We start from the raw sequence: 24,529 nt of genomic DNA on the forward strand, positions 1-24,529 counted from the left end.
AAGCTGGGCATCACCTGCTTTGAGTAAGTGCTAAAGGAGGAGGAGTGTCTTATTTGGGAGAAGCTCAGCCCTTGCAGCAGGAGGGGGTGAAGGCTGTAAAACCTGTGGGGTTAACAGGTACCAAGAGCCTTCTGCTGGTGCATAGGGCTTGACATCTTCATCTAGGCACAGAATAAAAAACAAAGTTTGAACTCTGCTAGGATGAGAGGAAACAGCCTCAAATTGCACCAGGGATGTTTAGATTGGATATTGGGAAAAAATTTCTTCCCAGAAAGGGCTGTGGGGCATTGGAACAGGCTGCCCAGGGCAGTGCTGGAGTCACCATCCCTGGAGGGTTGGACAGATGCAGAGATGAGGTTCTCAAGGACAGAGGGTAGTGCCAGATTTAGGTTATGGTTGGACAAGATGATCCTGAGAGTCTCTTCCAACAAAATGATTCTATAAAAATTGCCAGGATGCATTTGCAGAAGTTTTCTTACTGTCCCTGCTTTTGGTGGGTTTTTTTTAAATAATTTAGGTGGTTGCACAAGACAAGCTGGAATGAGACCAGGAGGACCAACAGCTCTGTTTCTGCATCTGCAGCAAAATCCAGACAGGCACCTGTCCCCTGGTCAGCCCTAAAGCCAACTTGGTCCCTTGTAAAATACAGAGCATCCCGCATAAAACAGCCACGTCCAGAGAACAGTGCAGGGGGTTTCCTACAGTTCGCACTGTGTTTTCTTCAAGTATGAGGGTCCAGGTTCGGGATTCGGTGGAGCAGTTCTGGCTCACGCCCTCAGGACAGGGGAGGAAAAGGCACTTCTGTTTCCAATGCAGACCAAGGAGATGTGAGGGAAGGCAGCACACACCAAAGCTCGTTAAAGGAAAGTCTAATTGTCATCATGGGCTTTGCAGCAGGCTCTGATGTATTGCAGGAGCTCAGGGGGACTGAAGGGCAGCATCCCTTGGGAAGGACATGGGCGCTCCCTGGTGAAGGGTGTCTTCACAATGCTGATCCTGGCTCTGACAGCAGCTTTCAGGGTGCAAAAGGTGTGGTCCTGTACTCAGGATAGCACCCAGAAAACAGAAAGAGAAGGATTGATGAACAGCACCAATATCTGACAGCATCAATATTTGATAGCACCAAGCAGTGGGCAGGGGCCAAAGCAGGAGCAAAGGAGACCAAACAGACATGAGAAGCAGAGAAAGGATAGGATAGGATAGGATAGGATAGGATAGGATAGGATAGGATAGGATAGGATAGGATAGGATAGGATAGGATAGATTAGAACAGAACAGAACAGAACAGAACAGAACAGAATAGAATAGAATAGAATAGAATAGAATAGAATAGAATAGAATAGAATAGAATAGAATAGAATAGAATAGAATAATTTCAGTTGGAAAAGACCCTTAGGATCATTGAGTCCAACCATAACCTAACTCTAGCACTAACCCATGTCCTGAGGACCTCATCTCCACGTCTGTCCAACCCTCCAGGGATGGTGACTCCAGCACTGCCATGGGCAGCTTGTTCCAATGCCCAACAGCCCTTTCTGTGAATAATTTTTTCCTAATATCCAATCCAAACCTTCCCTGGAGCACCTTGCCATTCCCAGGGCTTTCCTTTACATGAACACCTAAACTGAGCAAGATGGATATAAAAATACCATTCTCTTTTCAGCCAGCATTTAAGCAGGAGTTCACAGTGACTCTCCCCGAAGGATGGCCTCAGCTATACGTCAAAAATATAAATGCTATTAAAATCTGAGCAGGTGTGAGGAGTCAGGAGGCAGATGCAGCCCTGTCTGTGACCAGAGATGGGGAAACCACCAAAGAGATTCAGAGAGAGAGAAACTCGGGGGTGAAGGAGATGCTTCATTGCAGGATTTTGGTGAGGTGGCATCTCGTGCCACTTCCCCAGACATGAGGGACCCACCTGGATAGAGACACGGGGTGGCCTGGTGGCTACAGCTTGCTGGGAAGATGCCGCCACCATGAACCTGCAGCTTTACAACAGCACTGCAGAGCACCATCTTGCCATACATTTTGGCACAACAGCTCGTTAATTCTCCTTTCTAATGCAGATCAATGAGCGCTGCTTTTTCTGCTCTCGTGTGTTAATTTCTAGAAAACAGACAAAAGTCTATTCAATTTAAACTCCAGACTTGGTGGAGAACTTCTCCGTGACAACAGAGGAAGGAACAAGAACACAAGAAGCTTCTGGGGGCCCAAAGGTTGTTTGTTTATCTTTGAACTTTGTGCCAAAACAACAAAACACAATTATCCTAATTTTTTTGCATGCAATTTCCAGCATTGTAAATCCTTTATATAAGAACACATCAAAACCCTTCTGCCTGCCAATCCCCTCTGTTGCTAAGGAACAGGCAAGGCGGAGACCCTGAGCTGGAAGACTTGAAAGTCCTCATTAAAAGGCATTGTGCAGCACTATCAGTGAAATGCTAATTCCATAAGGCTTATTGATAGCCCCGTGTTATCAAGTTCCAGCGATGAGGAAGCCGCTCTGGCTCACCTTCAGTCACAGCAGCAAAAAAAAAGGTTTCTCACATAAGCAACTAGAAACATTTTAATCCAAAAAAAAAGAAAATGCAAAGTTTTCATGTTCCGCATACCTCATTTCTGCCCAGGGCGCACAAGACTTGAAAAATTATTTACATACATTTTAAATTCACTTAGCAACCCAGGCTGCACCACTTAATTAATATGTTTCCAGTCGTATAATCACAGGACATCCTTTGTGAGCATCCTGCCGGGCTGATCGGCACTGACTCGGAAGGAAAGCTGCTGATCCGGATGGAAACTTTCTGCCAAGCCCCTCTCTTCTTCCCCCAAGGATCCCAGTCTCAACATCAGTGTAAAATTAATGCTGGTCAGCCATTATTAATTTTTACTTCAATCTCACACTTCTTTCATACAGAGCCCCTGAAACTGGGGTCTGCATGCACAGACATTATTGCCTTGTTCTGGGAAACAGTATTTTAGCCACTTTGTAAAACTTCAGCCTTCATTTTAAGCCTGGACCACAGACTTGAACTGCTGTATTTTTAAAGTAAAAATATACATGTATCGAGGAAACACTATTTAAAATCAATCACTTTGCAGAGCAGATGAGGGAGATGCAGGGCCAGAATCTCTGTGCACTCCTAAGGAAAATACAATATACCCCAAATGCTCATATAAGGGACTTTTTTTAGTCCAGTATAAAAATGAAGGAGCTGTAGCCAGTGGTTTCCAAGCCCAAATACTCCAGCAAGTCAGGACTTATCAAATTTCACATCCTTTTCATCCTCATTTTGGGACAGGGACTGTCACCCTACCCACCCCCAAGAGTGACAGCAGCAAATCATCAGCAGACTGTGCGCAATTGGTCATCCCCTTATTAATTTGTAAAGCTAAATTAGGAAGAGAACACTTCGCAGTTTAATCAAAGCTACATCATGACGATTAATGCACTGAAAGGTTGGAAAGGATTGACCCAGAAATGAATTCCCAATAGAGCAGGCACGGCGTCACACCAAAATTAAATGGAGGGATGTGTCTGGAGGAGGAAACAAGGACATTCAAAAGAATTCAGGGACGTTTTTACACTGATGATGTAAAGAATTTCACAGCAATATAGCCAAATGATCCATATTTCATGATCATGCCCTGAGCAGAGGAAATCATTGTTTGATCTAAGTTTTAAATGAAACCATTATGTGAACCAGCTATCAGTAAAAGTGGAGCGTTATAGAGCTATTTATCCAGGATTTTCTCAGACAGTTCAGTTCATCCAGCCAGCCTCATAACTAGTTTGTGTTCCCTCTTCGGGTGGCACAAGCCCTGTCCTGACAGATAGACATCAGCATCAGACACACCAGCTTGTCAGGGACTTATCCCTTAGTTATGGAGCAGCAAAACCAAAACCAGGTCACCTTTCTTCCCTGACAAGATGTACAATGAGTTTTGAGTTTGGTTTTCATCACAGCGATGCTGTCCGTGTTCTCACCAAACTTGTCACAGAAGCTCATGGCCAAGTGCAGCACATGCTCGTGTTCTATGAGCTTGAGTAGGGCTTTGGTTTCTGACAAGTCTTCTACTTGGGGTTCTGGTGGTAGGGAATTCAACTAGGAGCTGACCTTGGTGGGAGTGGTCCTTAAATCAGCCCAGATGGCTTTATCTTACCTTCTTCTGGGAGGCATTTAAGGTGGGATTGAGTTGGGAAGGGGGATTGTCTACTGCAAACATCAGTCAGAGAACTGATGTGGTGCTGCCATAGGCCAGGGGATGCTGAGGACACACTTGGCAAGGAGAGGACAACAAGTGGCCCAGTGGGCAAAGCTGCTGGAAAACACTTCTCCTGGCTCTCAACCTCACCTAGGGAGTCTTCTCCATCCCACTGCAAGCATTTCCCACCACTTTGTCTCCATCTGATGCAGCAAATCCACAGTTCCCACTGGAGTTTGGGTAATCAGAGTTGTGGGGCTGTCCAGATGATGCCCAAATCTGCCCACCCACAACTACCACCCAAAATCCCACATCACCCCCAGCGTAAAGGGGAAGGGAAGGAGTCCTGGAACCGCTCTGCCTGCCGCCTCGCTGCTTCAAACTGTTAAGGTTTATTAATATTGCTGTTTACCCTGGGTTTTTCCATCATCGGTTCATGCAAAACGATTAATATTTACCTTGGTGTAAAACCCAGAAAGCTGTTTACACAGCTCTTAATGCACAGCAATAGTTCAGCTGGGAGCTCTGATCTCAGGCACTGTGCATATGTATCTGGGCTGTTCTCCATACACCCGGTGACAGTGGTTTGAGAGGAACAATTAAAAAAAAGATAGAAAAAAACAGAGGCAAACATTACCAACCAACAGCTCGCTGGAGTTGTCTGCTGGAGCTACAAGTGCCACAGAGCAAATCGCTCATCAGCAACACTCACAAAAGGAGCGTTTATTTGAGGCAATTAAATGACAACAGCAGTTGTGTGGCTCAGGGCCTCGAAATACATTTAATTAAACGTTTTTACATACAAGGAAAAAAATCAGGTCAGGCAAATACAGGCACAATTCAGAATCGTTTCCAGATTTTTGAAGTTTCTCTGTGACCCACTTTGCAGCTCAGACGTGGAACAGTTCTTGGGGTGGTTGGCTGTGGGCAGAAAACAAGAGACAACTGCGTGTTCCATTCATTTTTTCTCCCTTATACAAATACGTAATTTTGAAATCACTGTTTGCAACAGAAGAATTAGAAAACAGCAGGAATTTGCCAGCTTTGTGATATTTTTTGGTGGACTCCCAGGACACAGACTCAGCAATAAACCCATCCAGAGACCCTGCACAGGCCAGATGCCTCATGGATATTGTCCCACAATACTCCTGGTGTGGGAAGTTCTTCCCTGAGGACACAAATGCTGCCAAATCCCTCAACAACCGCATCATTCAGAAAGTCAACACATGTCCCATTGTGATTTTAAGGCTCCAGGTAACCATGCATTTACCACTTTTATACTGATCTACATGATTAATTACTCCCACTTTTTAACTGTTGCCACCCAAATCCAGGTTCAATTTATCTAACTTCAGCTTCCACCTGCTGGAATGTGCCATGTCACTCCTGTCTAAATGAAGGAGTAACATCATTAGACATGAAGTTACATTAAAATGCCATTGAGCGTCTAATCTTGATGAAGCCATAGTTCTTTACCAAGCTGATTCCCTTTGCAGCGGCACCGGGAAGCCCTTCACACAGCAAAGAAACTCGAATTCTTCTGGACGTTCAATGAGGTTCCTGTAGAAGCTGCACAGTGCCCGAGGTGGGTTAATGGGACACAACTTTGCATTAACCTTGCAGCATAGTTTCAGTATCAGATTCTTGCATGACACAGCTCTATACATTCTTATTTTTCCCCTCTTGACCTGTTTCTCAGGATAAAACACCCAGGACTTGCTAATGCCCAAGCTGTGGTGTGGCCTTCGGTCCAGCCCTGCTGCTCTGATGACTGAGGGTTCGCTTAGACACACAGGAAAGAATATATATATACACACACATATGAAAAATATAATGCCCTCCTTTCCCAAACCAGGACAATTTGGTCTGAGGAAAAATATAGTGATTGGTCCAAACTTTCACAGTAACAAAATAAAGTCATGTTCACCAACCTGTGATGGTCAGGGGACCACTCCACAAAAGCTGAAGCTGCAAGCCCCGCAGCAACCTGCCCTTGCTGCCTCAGCTGGGAAAAAATAATTAAACAAAGTATAAAATGTCCGTGTTATAAGGAGAGCAATATATCTATTAACCATTTCAAAATACCCAGGAAATAGATGTCTGCCTGTCCCCTGATTGCAGTGACCCTGAATCAAATCCAAAGATTAAAACTGGCTCATGCACTGGGACCCCAAAGGAACAGACCCTCTTCCTTACATCAAACTGAACAAGTTCAGCTCTCATCATTATCAAGCACTTTTCTTTCTGTTATATCCTAGGGAAAAACAAAATATATATATAATAATAATAGCTCTTTAACCATACCCAAACTCAAACATCAGATCCAAATTCCCTTTGCATTTCCATCCCTACGTCATCTCACCATGGAAAGAAATACAACAGTACCAAAACAAACTGATATGTTCCACCAAAAGTGGCTGGGCAGGGATTAAATGTGCTGGACATTTAAGGCCCTTACCTTGTACCTCTGTTCTTCAGAGAAGTTTGCACAGATTAACATCACAGGAGGTTAATTCTTCACCTCATGTAAATATCTTACTTCAAAACCAAATCGTATATAACACAGTCCTTGAAAATGGAAATGGTGATTTCAAAATCCAGGTGCAGTAAAACTGTGAGACGCATGGGGATGAAGTTGTTTTACAACACTGGATGAATAAAAGTTTGAGAAGGGGCTCAGCTGTTTCTCAAGCCTGCCTGGCACTCTTTGTAGAGCAGAAATTATAGCAATGACCACGAGAAGCTGCTCACGGTGCATTTGATGCTGAGTTAAATAACAAATTAATATTTTCCCCCTTTTCGAAAAACGTAGCCTGCCATAGTTGGTCCTGCTTCAACTATAAAGAAAGCTCAGGCATTCATTTTCTTACAATGCAATATATATTACAATATTTCAGTTTTCCTACTTGAATAGTTAAGTAGCTCAATAGTAAAACTCAAGGAATTTATGGTTTATTTTAAAAGCCCACGTAGAATAAGGCAAGAGTCCAGAGCCACAAAGCTTTATTTAGCTAGCTATAGCTTTATTTCCTAGCTATTAAGAAGTCATTCATTATATTCAGCATTATCCTAACATATAGATTTTTCACTAACCTATTTGCAAAATCACTCCAGAGCCCGAATTTCAAGCTGAATTCAAGCAATGAGGAAAGGATGTTCTGGCAGCAGTCAGACGATGTGCCCAAGAAAGACCTTAAGATCATGTCCCATTTCCCTGCTTTTTCACCCAGCTATGAGCACTCAAGACTTAGCAAGCTGATTAGCAAATTCTCCATGCCAGAAAATTTGCAATTTGGGTTTTTACCCCCAAAAAATCCCAGCTGGGGGATGCTGCACTTGCAGGGGAAGCGCTGCCTGGGTGGGTTGGGGGCTATTGCTGCCTCGGTGTGGGTTATTCTTGGAAAAGCAATATAAAATGGCATTTAACCAGAGGTTCACAGTCTTCAAAGGTGCATTAGTGGCTTTGTAAAGTTTACAGCTCCACCTTGGCACAGCAGGTTCTGCAGAGGTTGCAGCCAATGTGCAGAAAAGTGCGGTTACTTGGCCATCGCAAGTAATTTTCATCTTCAGTGCCATTTATCAGTGTCACCTTCTTGATCCTCATGGCATAAATATTCTCAGTTTGTTCATGGGACGCTGACACAGTGCAGTTGTGAATGTGCTCTGCTTGAAGCAGAGGGTCTGTAAAAACAAAACCCCGGGTGCATCAGCTCTTGGGATGACCAATATTTGTTTGTAAATCAGAAAGCGGAGTTATTGGAGAGCACAGAAGTAGAAGAAATTGGGAGAGGAGGATCAGCCTCATGTCCCAACTTTTCATTTTCAGCAGGAATTTTTTTTTCAGCTTTTTGGTGAATAGAAACTTTCATCTACTTTTCATTCAAAATTTATTCATGTTTATTTCCAAACTGATACATCAGAAATCCCCCAGCTCTCACCAAAAGGCTTTTCTCCAACTTTAACTGTCAAAAGTCGGCATCTATCAGCAATCAAGCCATGGGCACTGCTATTTGAGTGGCTCCTATGAAAAATCCCAGCCTTTACTAATTTACAAGCACTCCTAATCTTTCCTAAATTATCTATCAGGTAAGACCACATAGCCAAAAGAGACATTATCCCAGAGAGGACAGAGGACAAATACTGGGGCTTACCACTAAAAACTAACAGTAGAAAAACCACATCAGAATATGGCTATAGTGATATTAACAGGGCTATAAAGGGATGTCATATGGAGCCTTAATGACTACACCGTGAGTCAGACCACTGTCTTTAATCTGAGTTTAAGTGTCTATAACTTAATATATCTCTTAGCAAACACGCCAAGTGAATGACCACCCAAACGCAGCCCCGAGCTTATGGGCATCTTATGGTTGGGTTCAGCAGGAGCAGACAAGCAGCATCAATCATATTATGCAAGGTGAGTATTCATAACATTAAATCTAGTAATAAAGAACTCAATAATATTCTCACAGGCTGGCTTTTAAGTTGACCAGTTAATGGATTATTAGGTATTTTTATAGACAGTGGAAGATCTGCCAAAAGCATGTGGATTGTTAGAGCCATACAAGACAAATGCTTAGTGTCAGTTAAACCTTCAAATAAATTACACAAGCCTTTGGGTAATACGCAATTAGACATGTTAGCATAAAAAAACATTACTTCATCTGATACTAGTCGTAAATTCTCAATACCTAAAAGCACCTGTCGTATGTTGAGCAATGATTTTCCTTTTTTGCAGACTCCCAAGTGCACATTTTCCACCTTAAAGCTCCTGTGCCGGGCCCCAAAGGCTGCAGACACGTACCAAGAGCAAAGCCCTACCAGCCCAGCTGAACTAATGCATTTGTCTCCTGAAATTTGGCATGAAAATGGATCATTGAAGTAAGAGGGAGAGACAGGAAAATTACAGGTTTTCAATGACACTTTTCACAATGGCTTTCTAATCCACCGTGCAGTCTTTTCAGCCTGAACACCATAAAGTCCATTTAGCTGGAATGGGAGCATTAAATCCTTAATTTTACAGGGAAGCTGCGATCGGATCAAAATATCATGTTTGAACAGAACTTTTAAATTATTACTTGAACTGGTTGATTTGTTTAATAAAGGTTGCTCAGCACCGAGAACACAAGTTTGGGGTTTTGACGATGGTGAATTACTGTTGGGGTGCAGAGTGGGTGGCTGCCAAGCATCCCACAAGCCACCAGCTGCAAGAAACTCACGGTTATTAAAATGGTTGAAGTGACCCATTAATTCCTTGGGCAAACTGGAGTGGCAAGCAAGCATGCCATGGCTGGCACTGGTCCCCACATCTCGCCTGCACAGTCAAGCAACGCCCAGCAGCGGGGTGCACCCCAAAACCACAGACCCCATAGCTACACACCATGGAAGAATCACCTTCCCCAGCTCCAGCAGGCTCCAAAGCAAACACACAACAATTATTATCCCATTTCAACCTGACTTTATCCCATATTTTTGCAGCCCAGTATCAAGTTGTCCAGACCTACACAGTTCATGAGCGATGCACCTGCACTTAGTTTTCACGTATCTCAGAGAGGAGTGAATTGTGTGGTCTCAATAGAGTAGAATTTCAGGGAAAATGTGGTTTTTCTTTTCCTCCTTTACTCTCCCTTCTCCTTAATACACTTTGCACCTCCTAGCAGGACCACATGACCAACACGTTCAATACCTTACCTGAAAGGGCAAATTACCAGCTATGCAAAAAGAGCAGCAGGCTACCAACCAGCAGGCAGAAAATTATTCATCAAACATAGCTGGCAGCTACTTTCAAATAACAAATGAGCACACACAAATTATCAAACCTATGAGGCAGCTATTTCCAACCAACAGAAGAGCATGCACAAGTTTGCTAATCAGAGACAACCCTAGGAGACCAATGCAATAAGTCATTCAGATACATACAAATACATAAAAAGTTTGCTCACCATGTTATTAAATGTGTATATTATGGTAGCACATGCAGCCAGTAAACAAAGGTGGAGCCCACATGTACTACAATGCTCCAACATCACCAGCAACACACTGTGGGTAATTTTAAGACTCCGCGCAATTTCAAGCTCCCCACAACGGTTCAGAGCTCCTGCTTTTGTGCATCTGAGCCAGACTCATTTGGTTCTGCATGATTTGCCAAGCTTAGCCACCAACACACAAATTCAGCACCTCATTTCTCAGAGGCAACACATGATGCATCATATTGGGTGTTCAGAAATGTGTGGAGCAAAGGAGGGTTGCAAAGTTCAGGTGTCCACACCTGGTTTTTGGATATCATTCACGTTCACCCATCTCAGTCCAAAGCATAAGATCCTCATGCGTCAAAATCATCACTTACTGCAAGAACCGTGAGGCAGAAAGAAATAAAAACCTTCTTGGAGAACTTCTTTGAAGAATGTACTGAAGGTTAATCCAACCTTTTTTGAGAGAGAAGGGAAGTGGATTCCCTGGACCTGAACATTCAGCTTTGCTCCCAAGTGACCCAGGCAAAGCTTTATTTAAGCAACAAAACTTGGCAAGCGTTCATGCCTTTAGCACTGTCACTCATGAGAGAGCAGGGGAACCACTTCGCTGGGAAGCCCAGCCTAGAACTTGCCCCAAAAAGCAGCACTGGATGAGTAACATCCCCCACTTGGAAGGTTTCATCTCCAGAAAGTGGGAATGCATCACCGTTGAGAGTTAACGGAGAAGAATTGAGGAAGAACGGAAAAGAATTTAAGAAGAACAGAGAAGAATTTAAGATCATTAATGTAACAATAAATGGTCTTTCTACAGGACTTCTCTTTTTCTCTGATGTAAGACCTGAGCTGACGTTCTTGCTACAGGCACAGTCATGCAATGTGGGCTGGAGGACACGCCATCGAGGGCTGGCAACGGCAATGGGGTGACCACAAACCACAGGTCCACAGTGATCCTACCCTGGTCCTGGGGAGAACTAATTAAAGCTTTGAATCAAAGGCAATCCTCAATCCCAAAAACCAGCTGGGGCCACTAAAAGGCAAAAATAACAGGAATAACAAATTGCGGGGGAAAAAAAAATTACTCCAGCTTGTCTGGACTTTAACAGAGAGCTGCTGTCATTGTGTTTGTTTGTTTGAATGCTTGTAGGGGAGAACAAGGCAGATTAGAGACATAAAGAAGAGGTGACTGGAGAGACTGAACAGCAGGAGAACCCTTCCCTGTCCTCCCTCCTTCCAAAACACAACCCATGAGATTGCCCTTCAGCTAATGTTCAGGTGAATCTGATGCACATGAAGGTTTATTAAGCAGCACCCCCCGTATGCACAAATCTCAAGTGCCAGGACACAACAGCTATTCCTGTCCAACGACACTCGAGCAGGAGCACCTCTAAGTCAGAAAGCTGGGAGCAAAAACCCCAGTGAGATTTAACAGAGACTCTGTATGTGCAGAGACACTGCTTCACCACCACGTCCTGCCAAAAAATTACTTGGTGCACACCAACGTGTGGTTAGGGACTAGAAGCTCTTCTCTTCCAGGTCAGTGGTTCCTCAATAGTTCCTCTTCTCCAGGCACAGGTCTCCTTGGGGCAATTGGGACATGGGAGGCAGGTGGTTGCACACATTTCCAGTTCACTTCTGTCACATGTAGCTGGACCTGCTGTAAGTAAGCACAGTACTTGCCCCTGGAGTTGGAGTTTAGGGGGAAAATGGACCCCCAGGCAGCTCCCTGGTGAGGACTGATGCCCAGGACTGTGCAACATCTTGGGGACTTGAGTATGAGAGCTCCTCTGATCAATGGCAGTGATGGAGGGCCACAGAAATGATCCGATGCTGGAACAGCTCTGCTGGGAGGACAGGCTGAGAGAGTTGGGGTGTTCAGCTGGAGAAGAGAAGCTCCAGGTAGACATTAGTGCAGCCTTTCCTACTTAAAAGGGGCTGATAAGAGAGATGGGGACAGACTTTTATAGCAGGGCCTGTTGTGATAGGACAAGGGGTGATGGTTTTAAACTAAAGGAGGGAGATTGAGGCTGGACATGAGGAAGAAATTGTTGTCCCTGAGGGTGGTGAAAGCCTGGCCCAGGTTGGCCAGAGAGGTGGTGGATGAACCATCCCTGGAGACATCCCAGGCCAGGCTGGACGGGGCTCTGAGCAACCTGAGCTGGTGAAGATGTCTCTGCCATGGCAGGGGTGGCACTGGGGGAGCTGGGGAGGTCCCTTCAACCCAAACTGTTCTATGATTCTATGATCTTCCTTACTTTCTGACCTTTCCACATTCTGGGCAAGATATGTCAGCAAGAAGCTTCCCGGTGCTTCCCCTCTGTGCTCAGAGCAATATATTTCCAGTAACAGGGGAAAGGCAGGTGCTCTCCCTTCTATGAAGTGGAGAAAGATAACGCTGTTTCTGCTGTGTGAGAGATCAGGACCTCTGTGTTGTCCTCTAGCACAGGAATGATTATCTAAACCAACACAGGTAGCAGGAGGCTTGTCACATCCCAAACATGAATCCAAAATCTAATGAAATTACTGTAAAGGCAAAACTATTCCATTATTTTAAAACTGCAGCTGCATGACTCTATATTATAAAGAACCCATATCTAAAGAGCCAAATCAAGCAAATCAATAATGCAAAGAATTTGCCTACTAAAAGAGCAAAGAAACTAAAATAAAATCATTGAAGCACATAGCCTGAGAGGGCTAGTAAGTGGTAAAGAGCTCCTCCAAACCCATTTCTGATCTTCATTCTCTGCCCATCAGCCAGAGAAAGGGCTGCAGGCATCCAGGAAAACGATGCACTCACGTAAACAAGACCCTGTCTATATGAGGAAGTAATCCCTAAACAACAAAGATATGAATCTAAAGAACAAAATTATTGCATACGATTTTTCCAAGCAACAGGTTAACGTCTTGCTGCCAGCCCCTTGGTCCGGCTCGGCACGCAGATGCATTATGTGTTACCTGGGACTAGTCATTGCAAGCGACATAAGAGCTCTTTGTCTTAGAAGTATGCTCAGATATAGCCCATTACCCATGACCGATTGAAGACAATTCCCTGTCCTGAATGCGCTGATGGCCTAATCTGTCATGAAAGCTCTCCTTCCAAGCAGCCCTGCGGACTTCACCTTATCCAAGCCAACATATCCATAATGGCACTGTTCTGCTAGAAAAGTCATCCAAGGAAGGAGGTTTAGGCTGGGGTGGTTTACAGCCAGCAGAACATGAAGCTGTTGCTCAGTCACACCAGGTGTGATGAGCTATTGCTCCTCCCCACCTCCTCTGCCCCTAGCAAGATCCACAAAACCAAAAGGAATAAATGAGAAACAGCAAATGTTTGTGAAATCCTTTTACAACCAAAAGCATGGCAGGAAAATGATGGCTTAGCCAAGTTTATCTGCTATGCCCTGCAATGTAGTTAGGATTTGTGTGCCATTAATGGCTTCCTGTAATCACCGAGAATCAGATACATCTTTAATTTACCAAAAATTGCAATTGTTGTACTGTCTCTCTGTACCAGCAGAAATGACATGAAGCAGAAATGCAAGAGAAGAGGAGGAGCCCAGGTTACTCGATGATTTGTCCTTGCCTCACTTTCTTCTCCACATCAATTTTACCCACCTGCTCCCTTTTGCCTATGACATGGTCTCACAGCACACGGAACAAATTCAGTGCTGCAACAGAAAATGCTATGTATTAATTTCCACCAAACACTTATAACTGTGCTTCTTTCTTGTCAAGTTACTTATTTTTAGTACACTCCTGTTTCTCTTACAGCTCAGGTAGATAATTGCTATCTGTTTCTCTATAATTGCAGCAAATGCTCATGAATCAATACAACACTGGACAGAAATTTCCTGATGAAATCCTGGTTTAGTTGACACCTGAGCTTCTGAATGACTACAAGACAAACATAATTACCTCCTTGGCTAAAAGAAACCACACACTTTGAAAATGAAAAGCTCCTTTTTAGACGAGGCCATTTTAAATATGGAAGCTGGCAAGCTGTGATGAAAGACCCAGACACAACACTTGAGACCACATCTTGATGCTTCTACAGAAAGTGAAGCATTTCTTAAGCATTTAGGATTTTTAAGCCGAAGAATTGACCAGAAAACACAAGATGGAGAAAGTTTGTACTTGAGAGCTGTTCCACAGGAGTCTTATATTACTTCCATAAGCATATAATGCCCAGAAGAGTTGTGTACGTGTGTCACACATTAAGGTGGAGATTTTAGGGCTACTGCAGTAAAAAGGCAGAGAAGCTGAAGTCCCTACAGCAGTCACAGGTTTACTTTTTCTCCTCTTTGTCCCCACACTGTTGCTGGCTCTTGCTGTTTGTGCTCCCAACACTCAGCTTGGTCCTCAGTTCACATCCAGCATCTCAACTGATGCTCCTGCCAGGGCTTGGTTGGGTGCATGGACCTGCCAGGCTCCTGCTTCCAAGACACTCCTGAGATATCCCAGGGCCACTGTAGCTCCAACATACCAAGTCAAGTTGGGGTTACAGCCAGAGAGCCATAGAATCATATAGTTGCAAGACACCCCCAAGATAATTAACCCAACACTGTCACTACCCCATGTTCCTGAGAACCTCATCTCCACGTCCGTTCAACCCCTCCAGGGATGATGACTCCACCACTGCCCTGGGCAGCCTGTTCCAACGCCCAACAAACCTTTCCCCAATATCCAATCTAAACCTCCACTGGCGGAGTTTGAGGCCATTTCCTCTCATCCACAGCCAAAGCTATTGGTGTAGGCAGCATATAAAGACACCAGAGACCAAGAAAGCTCTTCTGCATCCATTTTGCCAACATCTCTGCCTACCTGTGCAAGCTCATGCAAGAACAACCTCACTTAGCCCTGACACCTAACTCCTGTTTTTACCATGAGATGGTCCACCTTCTCCATGGGAAACTTCACAATAAACACAGGTTTCTTCCAGAACCAAAGACCTTTTGCCTCAGTCATTTAACAAACTAGCAGCTAAATGCAGTCACACATGGGGGTGTAAGTGATTTGCTGTTGTTCTCACTTATTTTCAGCAAACGAATAAAGTGCACTTCATTATAGTTGAAAATTAAAAAGAAGCTGGATTAGAAAAGCAACCAAGTGTTTGCTTGATTTTCTTTAAAGAACAGTCATCATGGCCAAGCAGTAATTTCTTAGCAGCTAATGACTTCTGGTTTTGGCTGCAAGTTTGCCTGCCTCCTTTCTGATGCAAACAGGATTTAACTTGCAGCAGTGTGAAGTCCGATTGCCACTTTTTAAATTGCTATTAAAAGCGAATTTATATTCCAGCACGGTGTCAAGCAGTTTGTTAAATTGTGTTGCACTTTGTATGAGAAAAAGATGGGGGTTTAGTGCTTCTTGTTCAAAAGTACAATAGGCAGAGTTCAGATATTTGGGCTGCATAGAGAGACTCAAGTCACATCTACAGAAGTGGTAAATCATTTGCAAATAAGGCAAAATAGCTGTAGGTTTCAGGGAAAACAGTAATGAATCAGTAACAGAAGCCAACAGGCTAATGGATTTGAGGAGTTTTTTGAGGATTTGATTATTTTATTATAATAAGGGGGAGAGTGAGTTGCAGAGAGAAAAGGGGAGAGTTGGGGAAGAACTGTGTCTGTGGAAGGAAGATAGTGCCTGTGAAGCACCCTGAAGAAGAGATTAAACTCTCAGACACCTTGTCCCCAGGTGGACACTTACAGAGCTGCTAATTTGTGATGGTGAAGGTACAAGCAGAGATTTGGGTGGCAGAGAGCAACAGAGCTGCAAAGCGGAGAGAAGGCCGTGAATTCAACCATGTAATACAAACAAGTCCGAGCTCAGGACAGACAGATCAGTTCCCAGCAAGAGCCATAGGAACTGGAGTTTTACGCAGTTTGCTCTTTCCACACAATCATACAATGATTCATTCGGTGTGCATTATCTAATACAGATAACTGCAAAGCCTTGATCCATTGATCTAGACTAAGAAATGAAAGAGCTGAGCCATGGGAGGAGATGCACAGTTATTTGTCCTCTGGAGAGCAATGACATGTGAGGACCCATTAGATATGGATGTAGAAAACAGAAGTGATGAGAAAAGGGTGAACAGAGAGCTCCGAGAAACACATTAATTGGAAGCCCTAGCAATATATAGGTTATTTTTAGTGCATGTAAACTATCAGTTTGAAGAAGTAGGCATAAATCCATATTGTGCTATTGATTTCAGAGATGTAGCAGCTCTGGACAGCTGATAGCTGACTGAGGAGAGCATGGACACCCTGCGCCTTCCAGAGGTCATCTTTAGTTGACAAAATGGGAAAAGCAGAGAAGAAATGAAAGCACTTTGCCCACTCCCCAAACTCCTTTGGGCATCCACCTGCTCTAGTGTGGGGTCCTCCCTGGGCTGCAGATGGAGATCTGGCCTCACCATGGGCTGCAAGGGAATCTGCTCCAGTGCATGGAACACCTCCTGCCCCTCCTTCTTCACCAACTTTGGTGTCTGCAGAGTTGTTTCTTACATATCCTCACTCCTCTCTCCAGTTGAAGTTGCAATTGCACAGGTTTTTTCTCCTCCTTCCTTAATATGTTATCAGAGGTGCTGCCAACATTGCTGATGGGTTCAGCCTTGGCCAGTGACAGGTCCATCTTCGAGCCAACTGGCATTGGCTCTATCAAACACATGGGAAGTTTCTAGCAGCTTCTCACAGAAGCCACCTCTGTACCCCTCCCCACTTCCAAAACCTTGCCACAATACATAAAGCATCCTTCCTTTTTGTCAGAAGACAGGATTCAAATCAATACACCTCTGTTGGATGGTCTCCAACAGATTTCAAAGGGTTTCAAATGAACCTCACAACATACAACTGTAAAAGAACAAGCTAAATGCACTTGGAGTACCAGGTCACTTACCCAGACACTCGTGGAAGCTAAGTACCAAAATAAGGTGTCACAGTGATGGAGTGCATGCAAGACAGCTTCCATTTGCCATGAAGAACGTCCTTCAGAAAATCACTGATACTCCTATGATCACTGAAGTTAAGCATTTCTGTTCATCTTGGCCTTTTTTCTGTGTTAGGAAATAACTATGAAAAACAACCTGAGCAAGGTAGCTAATAATTATACCACCACAGTGTATTGATTCTTTACATCCACAGGAGAAACTGTAGTGGGCTGCAGTAGCTCTCTGAATGAGGAACAGCTTGGGTCTTCAGACAGGAACTGGCTGGGATTTTCACGTCCTTCTCCATGCTCTCAGGACATTATGCAGCAGAAGCCAGTAAAACACTGCTGTGAGGTAATAACAGGGTCTTCTCCCCATCCCAGAACTGTCGCGTTCCACTCAATAAAGAGAAAAATGCAGAAATGATAAGGACAAAACAGCAGCTGTCAGATGTTCCTGAGGCACCATAATTATGAAAATATTATTTCATGTTTTGCAATAGTATTTTCCACGAGAGAGGCACTTGCTCAGAGCTTTAAAATCTCATCATATTACAAGAATTTGTGATCGTGATGCACTCCAGGAGATAGATGAATAAATAAGAGTCTCCATAACTTTACATCTTAAATATCTTTCTCACTCCTCTCTTATGCAGCTATGGAACATTGGAAGGGGAGCATCATTACACACAGAAAAGCACCTACACAACACAGCCATTTGTACTCTGCCTCTTCCTTATAATTTCTCTTTTGTGACATCTAGAGATGTCTATTAGGCACAGAAAACAGTATTCTCCATTACCCAACAAATGAAAACACCCATGACTTTTAAGTTACAACCAAATCACAGTGAAGTGTCAGAAAGAGCTTACTTAGGCTCACTGACAGCCTGCTTGTCCTTTTCCAAGCCTGCCACATTCCTGCACAGAGCATAAACAAGCTGATAGCAAGGCAATGACACCTAATGTGCACGCTTCACTGTTGCATGCAATGGTTTGATGTTCCAAGGGAGAGACCTAAATACTCTGTGCATCAGCATCCTCAATCGCTACCCAACCCAGCAACCAGGCAACACGATCTGCGCACCGGATATTTCCAGGCTCTGGTAGCTTCTACAGGAAAAACAGCCTCAAAGAGGCTGGTTCAGGTCGGGAAAATAAGTGCAGAGCTTAGTCCATAGGATGAGGGGCAATGGGCACAGACTGAAACACAGGAGGGTCCATGTGAACATGAGGAGAAACTTGTTTGCTGGGAGGTGCCAGAGCCTGGCCCAGGCTGCCCAGAGCGGGTGTGGAGTCTCCTTCTCTGAGACATTCAAACCCCCTGGACCCACCTGTGTGATCTGCTCTGTGACCCTGCGGGAGCAGGGGGGCTGGACTGGGGGATCTACAGAGGTTCCTGCGACCCCAACCACTCTGTGATGCTGTGATTCCAGGGCTACCCCCATGCTGGCTACAGCTTGTCCCAGCTACACAAGCAGCTTCCCTTGGAGCCCGGAGAAGTTCTGACTTTCACCAAACCCACCCAAGATGACAGAAGATCCCAACTAGGAAATAAGAGGAAGACCATCAGCTTTTCTGCAAGGCAGGCAAGGCCAAAAAGGGAGACTGATGGCAGAAGAAATGGAGATATTTAGACAAGGGGACAGCTACACAGTCAGGGCCTGATAGTCCATGAGCAGATGGGATGCAAATAAAATAATTTCTAAAGACCATCCCCAGATCATGCCGAGGTTAATGTGCCTGGGGAAGGGCAGGGAGGTCATCTTGGGTTCAGACCCACACTTTTAAGCGAACATAGGCAGTTCCATCTTGAGTGTCCCCACAGCCTACAAGAGCTGCACCCCAGCAGAGAAATGCCACACACAAGGTACAATTAAGGATGCTTCCCAGCCCAATGACTTCTCCTCCAACAGCAGATACAAAACTGATATTCCACAAGAAGCCATCCAGCAATGCTTTAGCATAGACACCATATCACAGACTTTGTCTTCTGTTGCCCGTGAGAGGCTCCCCTAATGATTATATTGCAAATCAAGCATGGACGGAGGAGAGGAAAAAGGTACAAGCAAAAAAGGACAACTATAGTCTGGGAATACCTCCCAGAAAGAAAAAACCTGGTCATCACACCCTACCTGTTTTTTGGTGGGGTAACCTGACCACAGGATCAGCATAAGTAGCCAAGGGCACACATCCCCTCCACATGGTCCTGGGGGAGAAAATGCACCCTGGGACCAGCTGCTGGTCTTGATTGTGGCTGCACCCATAGATAGAGCCCAGGTGGAGGTTCTTCTCATCAGCCATATCAGGCCTATTTGTAGCCAGTAGCAAAACAGCAAGTTAATGAGAGCAACACAATTAGAAATAATTAGCTGAGTGGGAAATCTGTTCCCAGCCAATTAATGGTAAGAGGCAAGGACTGAGCGATAACAAGTTGAGACTATGTTTAGCTGTTCTCAGCTCATTCTGCTTCCAGTAGTAAGGAGGCTAAGGAACAAATTGTTTTTTCATTAAAAATAATTGGATAACAAGTATTGTACCAGCCATGGGAACCTGAGATGGGAATTGGATGCACATTCCTCCGGACAGCACAAAAAAATGCCCTGAAATGGCTCTTTCCACAATACAGGGGAGAGTTGTTTGGAGCAGGGGGCTGCCCACAGACAAAGGGCACAGATTCCACCACAGCCCATCAGGAATCAGATTTTGACCCTACTGACCTGTATTCTAAAGCTATAAAAAGATGCCCATCCTGGTGGCAAAATACATCAATCACATCCCTAGCAACTGTGCAAACAAGTGTTTGGTGAAAGATTCCTGAAACACAGACATTTCTGCAGGTGTTTTTCTGGGACTTACATCCAACCATTGAGGGCCCAGCACAGCCTCATGAGTCTTCGGGTGTCTGAGCACCACGAACAGACCTCTGGGATCATCAGCTGAAGCAAGAATTGATGCCTCAGAATTGCTTGACATCAGTCTCTTCATGGCATTCATCGTCACAACTGAAAAAGTAAACATCTTTATCAAAATATCTAAGTATCTCTCTGGATAATTCACACATGGAAAGAAAGACTAAATTCATCAAATAAATGGTCTACAGGGGACAGTTTCCCCCGAGCATGGGTAGAAAAAGCTGCTGGAAACAGAGAACGGAGTGTCAGCATCTCATGTTGAGATGTGGAACCAGAGCTGACAACACTGTGAATTATGGAGAACCAAGGCATATTTGGGGAGAGAGCAGTTTACAGGAGCTGTGCCAGCAGAGGTGAAAACACGAGACTTGGCTCTTGCTCATCATCCAATTGCAAGGGCTAATATTTTATAAGTGTAAGAGATAGGCAATGACCTTCCCCTTCAGACTCTAAAATTGTTTCTAGGTTGAGTCTTTTAAAAACAAAAAAGATATATTTTAGTCTGAGTACAATATGTCTACAATCTTATCCACAACCTAGCAATTCACTGGGAGAAGACTTGGGTGTAAAGATATAAGAGCACTGCTCGCCTTCTACGAGCCTACACTTACAAATACTCATTTAGGAGCTCAGCGTTCACTTTGACCTAGAATCTACAATCACAACAACGAGAGATGAAATACCGGGATGCTCCAGCACCACACAGCATGCTTCCCCTTTGGATGAGTGTGTTGGATAAAGATATGTCAAATCATCCCCCTTGCACGACATATTCCTGAAAATTATAGCCAGTTCCCAAATTCAGTCACTTGTCCTACAAGCTGCGACTGTGCAATCAGTGCGACTCTGGTGAAGTCCAACTAGAAGGACCAGGCTTTTCTAGGCTAGTCCTGCGGACAAGACTCCCATGAAGATGTTAGCATTTCAATTTCGTCATATTTTTCATGCCGGTCTCTTGTATTAACCAGTTGTTTCCTTTGCCAGTGTGGTTTATTCCCAGCTGAGCACACAGTGCCTTGGCCTCTCTGAAGCAACACAAAGCACATCGAGATGTGATTTCAGTCCGTCAGCACTGGGGGAGGACCTCAGGTTGAGGCAGTCACACATCCCACATGAGGCTTCTTCCAGTTATGGAGCTCCAGAGATTCTTGGTTTGGAACATGTGGAATGTTTAGATGCCATGGACTTCACTGGAGGAAACTTATGATCCTGAGCACCTACTTGTTTGACTAACACAAAAATGCTGTTCTGGCTGACTAGAGTATGGTGCTGCAGCTGATACAGGTGTCTCTGGGCCAACTGATGTCCTTGTAGGAAGGAAGGAAATGGGTGTTTAAGCAGCCTCTGTCTTCTCAAGGGTGGGAGTTAAAAATGCCATCGCTGGTTCTTTATGCTTGGCTGATGTTGGAAAACTCAACAAATAATGATATTAAAACCTCAGGTTATCCTCATGATTATCTTCCTGTGGTGGCAGTTTCAGTCCCAACCTTCTGTCCTTCCTGTCCTGTTCTCCTCAGCTTCAATTCTTGGGCAAGGAAAGCTGCTTATGAAATATCATGGTGGAAAAGGTGCAAATCTTGTTCTGGCTCTGCAGGGGGGTTTTCTGTTTGACTGAGCTGGGATTTATCAAGTGCTATGTCAGGGTGGATGGCAAGATATCAATGCCAGGCTGCTTTGTGGTAGAAGAGAAATTGTTTACAATGGGGGTGGTGAAATACTGGCTCTGGTTGGGCAGAGAGGTGGTGGATGAACCATCCCTGAAGACATCCCAGGCCAGGCTGGACGGGGCTCTGAGCAACCTGAGCTGGTGAAGATGTCCCTGTCATGGCAGGGGGGGCACTGGGGAGCTGGGAAGGTCCCTTCAACCCAAACCGCTCTGCGATTCTAAGAGAGACGTAGGATCTCAGACATCATCATACATCAAGATAAGTAAAGGCAGGGTGGTTCAAAATTAATGAGGGGAAACCCAGATGTTCATAGACCATGGAAAGTGTATCAAAACCAAATGATATCATGGTGCTCTTGGTCAGATGGTGAGGATGGACAACATCTCAAAATGTGGCGGGCTGAAAACGGATTTGGCCAGAGCACATTGTGTCGCCAGGGAGTTAGGGTGCTGTGTGACCCTGATGGTTAGTGACAGGCTCTCATGGTCCTCCAGCAAGATGGTGGAGGGTTGTCTTTGTCCTGTCCAGGCACCAAGCTCCATTACGAGAGGAGGGTGGAAGACCTGGTATGTAGATACTTACAAACCAACTGGGGAAGAGTATCACTGTTTCTGGTTCCTTAATCACTTAAGCGGTGACAAGAGTTAATGGTCCCTGAAGCTTTCCTAGCAAATGTTCCTTGACATGTCATTTTCTGCACATCTCAATGATAGATAGGGAGGGAGAAGTCACTTTATGACAAGCCTTCTCAATTATTTAATAAGGCAGATTCTAATAACTTGGGGAAGTCCCCTCGAGAAATGAAAGAATAAATACAGTTTCTCATTTATACTGTGAATAGCTGGAGAGGAAAATGGATTGTCCCCTTTTCCGTTGCCTGTCAGGTTTGTTTCTGGGACAGTGATTTTCTGTATTTCTGTCTCCATATTTCTGGCTTTTTGAACTGCGACTGAGAACAGTAAATGAAAATGAGAGTTTATTTTTTCTATAAACATGGTTAAGAAAAGTTGCTGGTTTTATCAAGAGCAGGCAGAGGGCTGCGAATAAGGCAAAATGTTGGCCCATGAGAGAGGTGGATTTAGCAAATCTGGTGGACACTTCCTTGCTTTTGGTGTCTGCCTCTTCAGATTATAACTTGTTTTTGGCAGAGGGTCACTGCTGAGGGTCTGCGAGGCTCTGAGCTCAACGGGACTTGCCAGGTGGAAACTCTTCTGTCCCTTTAATTACGCGGAACTGCAGAACTGCATCGGCACTATAACATTCAACAGCCTTCTTGTGTAAAACCACCAAGTCAAAGGGTTATAAAAGAGACCTGGGATGTGACTAGCAACAGCAGTGCAGCCTGCTCTGTCTCACCTACCGTGCTGGACCAAAAAATGGATACAGCAGAGGAAGCACTCAGGCATCACTGTAGGTCAGGCAGGTCTTTATGCAGCTACATAACGAGAAATCTGTTCATTTGTGCTGGGAGCAGGGGTCAGCCTCGGGCCAGAGCAATTCTACTGCTACAAATGCATGTTTGCTTATCCTTTATATCTCTTCTCATTCACTTTGGAGTGGAATCCAATTTATAGCAGCAGTAGATGCACAGCGGAGTCACTGCTTTTTGCATTGCAAACATACATACAATACACACGATAGTGAAAGTAGCCTGTGATATATGCTGGTCTCGGTCTAATATCTCTCTAACAACCCCCTATATCTCCTGAAACACCAAGCTGGGCATGCCAACAGCAGAGAACATAAATCCGAGAGTAACAGAAAGTCACTTGCATTAAGTCAAGGACACCTTCAGCCTGTTCCTGATGCTCATCCAAAAACCGGTTCCTGCCCAGCCTTCTCCTGCCTATTGAGAAAATCGGAACCAGAGATGGGAGTGTTAAATGGTTAATCCAGGCTGTTTGTTGAAGATTTGTCTTCACAAATGTTATACCATCTGGTGCTCTGTAAAAGCTGGAGGAGTGGGTGCTGTATTTTCATAACAATACGCCCTTCTACTCTCATTGATTAATAACGTGAAGCTATTTTGCCTTTGTTCTTTTGTATTTTTAAATATTTGTATGAAGGGTTTTCAATGTGAAATCCAGTAATTATCTTAAGAGCTGAGCCAATAGGTTCTTTGGGCAGAGAAATTACACATTAAATTGAACAGCAAAAAGCTCAATGAAAAGCATCTCTGCACCAGCCCCAAGATTACCAAAGTCCCTTATTTTTTTCCCCAGACACAATTATCCCCATGAGGGTTTTACCAGATGCCATTTGGCAGCAAGAAGGCTAGAGAAGCTACAGAAAACTGGGTGAGCAGTCAGCTCTTGTCCACCCTAAATCACGGGAAATTGGCTTACATCATCCCAAAGCCCACACCGAGGCCATGGCCACATCAAACCAAGGTGGACACGTTGACCTCAGCCAACACTTTCAACCTGCTGCAGGAGGGACAGGAAAGACCTGCTGGTCTGCATCCCTCCACCTTCTGCCCAAACATCCCCTTTCCCACTCCACTGTCTTCCCACAGCAGCCGGGGGAGCTGCTACAAAACCTGGGGCCATGACCCACGAAGGGGCCTGAAAACACCAACCTTCAAGCTTCCTTCTTGGGCTGGTGGCTGAGGAGTTGCCTTCCTATGAAAGAGGTGTTTTGGAAACGCCAGGGAAGGAAAAGCTGCAGAGCAAACAACACACGTATCCCCAAAGCAGGAGAAGGAATCATAGAATCATTTTAGTTGGAAAAGACCCTCAAGACCACCGAGTCTGACCGTTAACCCAACACTGTCACTAAACCATGTCCCCGAGAACTTCATCTCTGCATCTTTTAAACCCCTCCAGGAATGGGGATTCAACCACTTCCCTGGG

The 24,529-nt window shown here is 44.6% G+C and overlaps 1 long non-coding RNA gene across 1 annotated transcript; it reads right to left on the minus strand.

Moving 5' to 3' along the window:
- Positions 1-4,968: 4,968 nt before the first annotated feature.
- Positions 4,969-19,383, minus strand: LOC110363829 (uncharacterized). The gene is made up of 3 exons (XR_002422164.2): positions 19,231-19,383; positions 6,138-6,211; positions 4,969-5,127 (listed from the first exon to the last, which is right to left on the minus strand). It is a non-coding gene; the product is annotated as an uncharacterized LOC110363829 (long non-coding RNA).
- Between the last annotated feature and the right edge of the window lie 5,146 nt (positions 19,384-24,529).

This window comes from Columba livia, chromosome 5 (assembly GCF_036013475.1).
Source record: "Columba livia isolate bColLiv1 breed racing homer chromosome 5, bColLiv1.pat.W.v2, whole genome shotgun sequence".
NCBI classification, from domain to species: Eukaryota; Metazoa; Chordata; class Aves; order Columbiformes; family Columbidae; genus Columba; species Columba livia.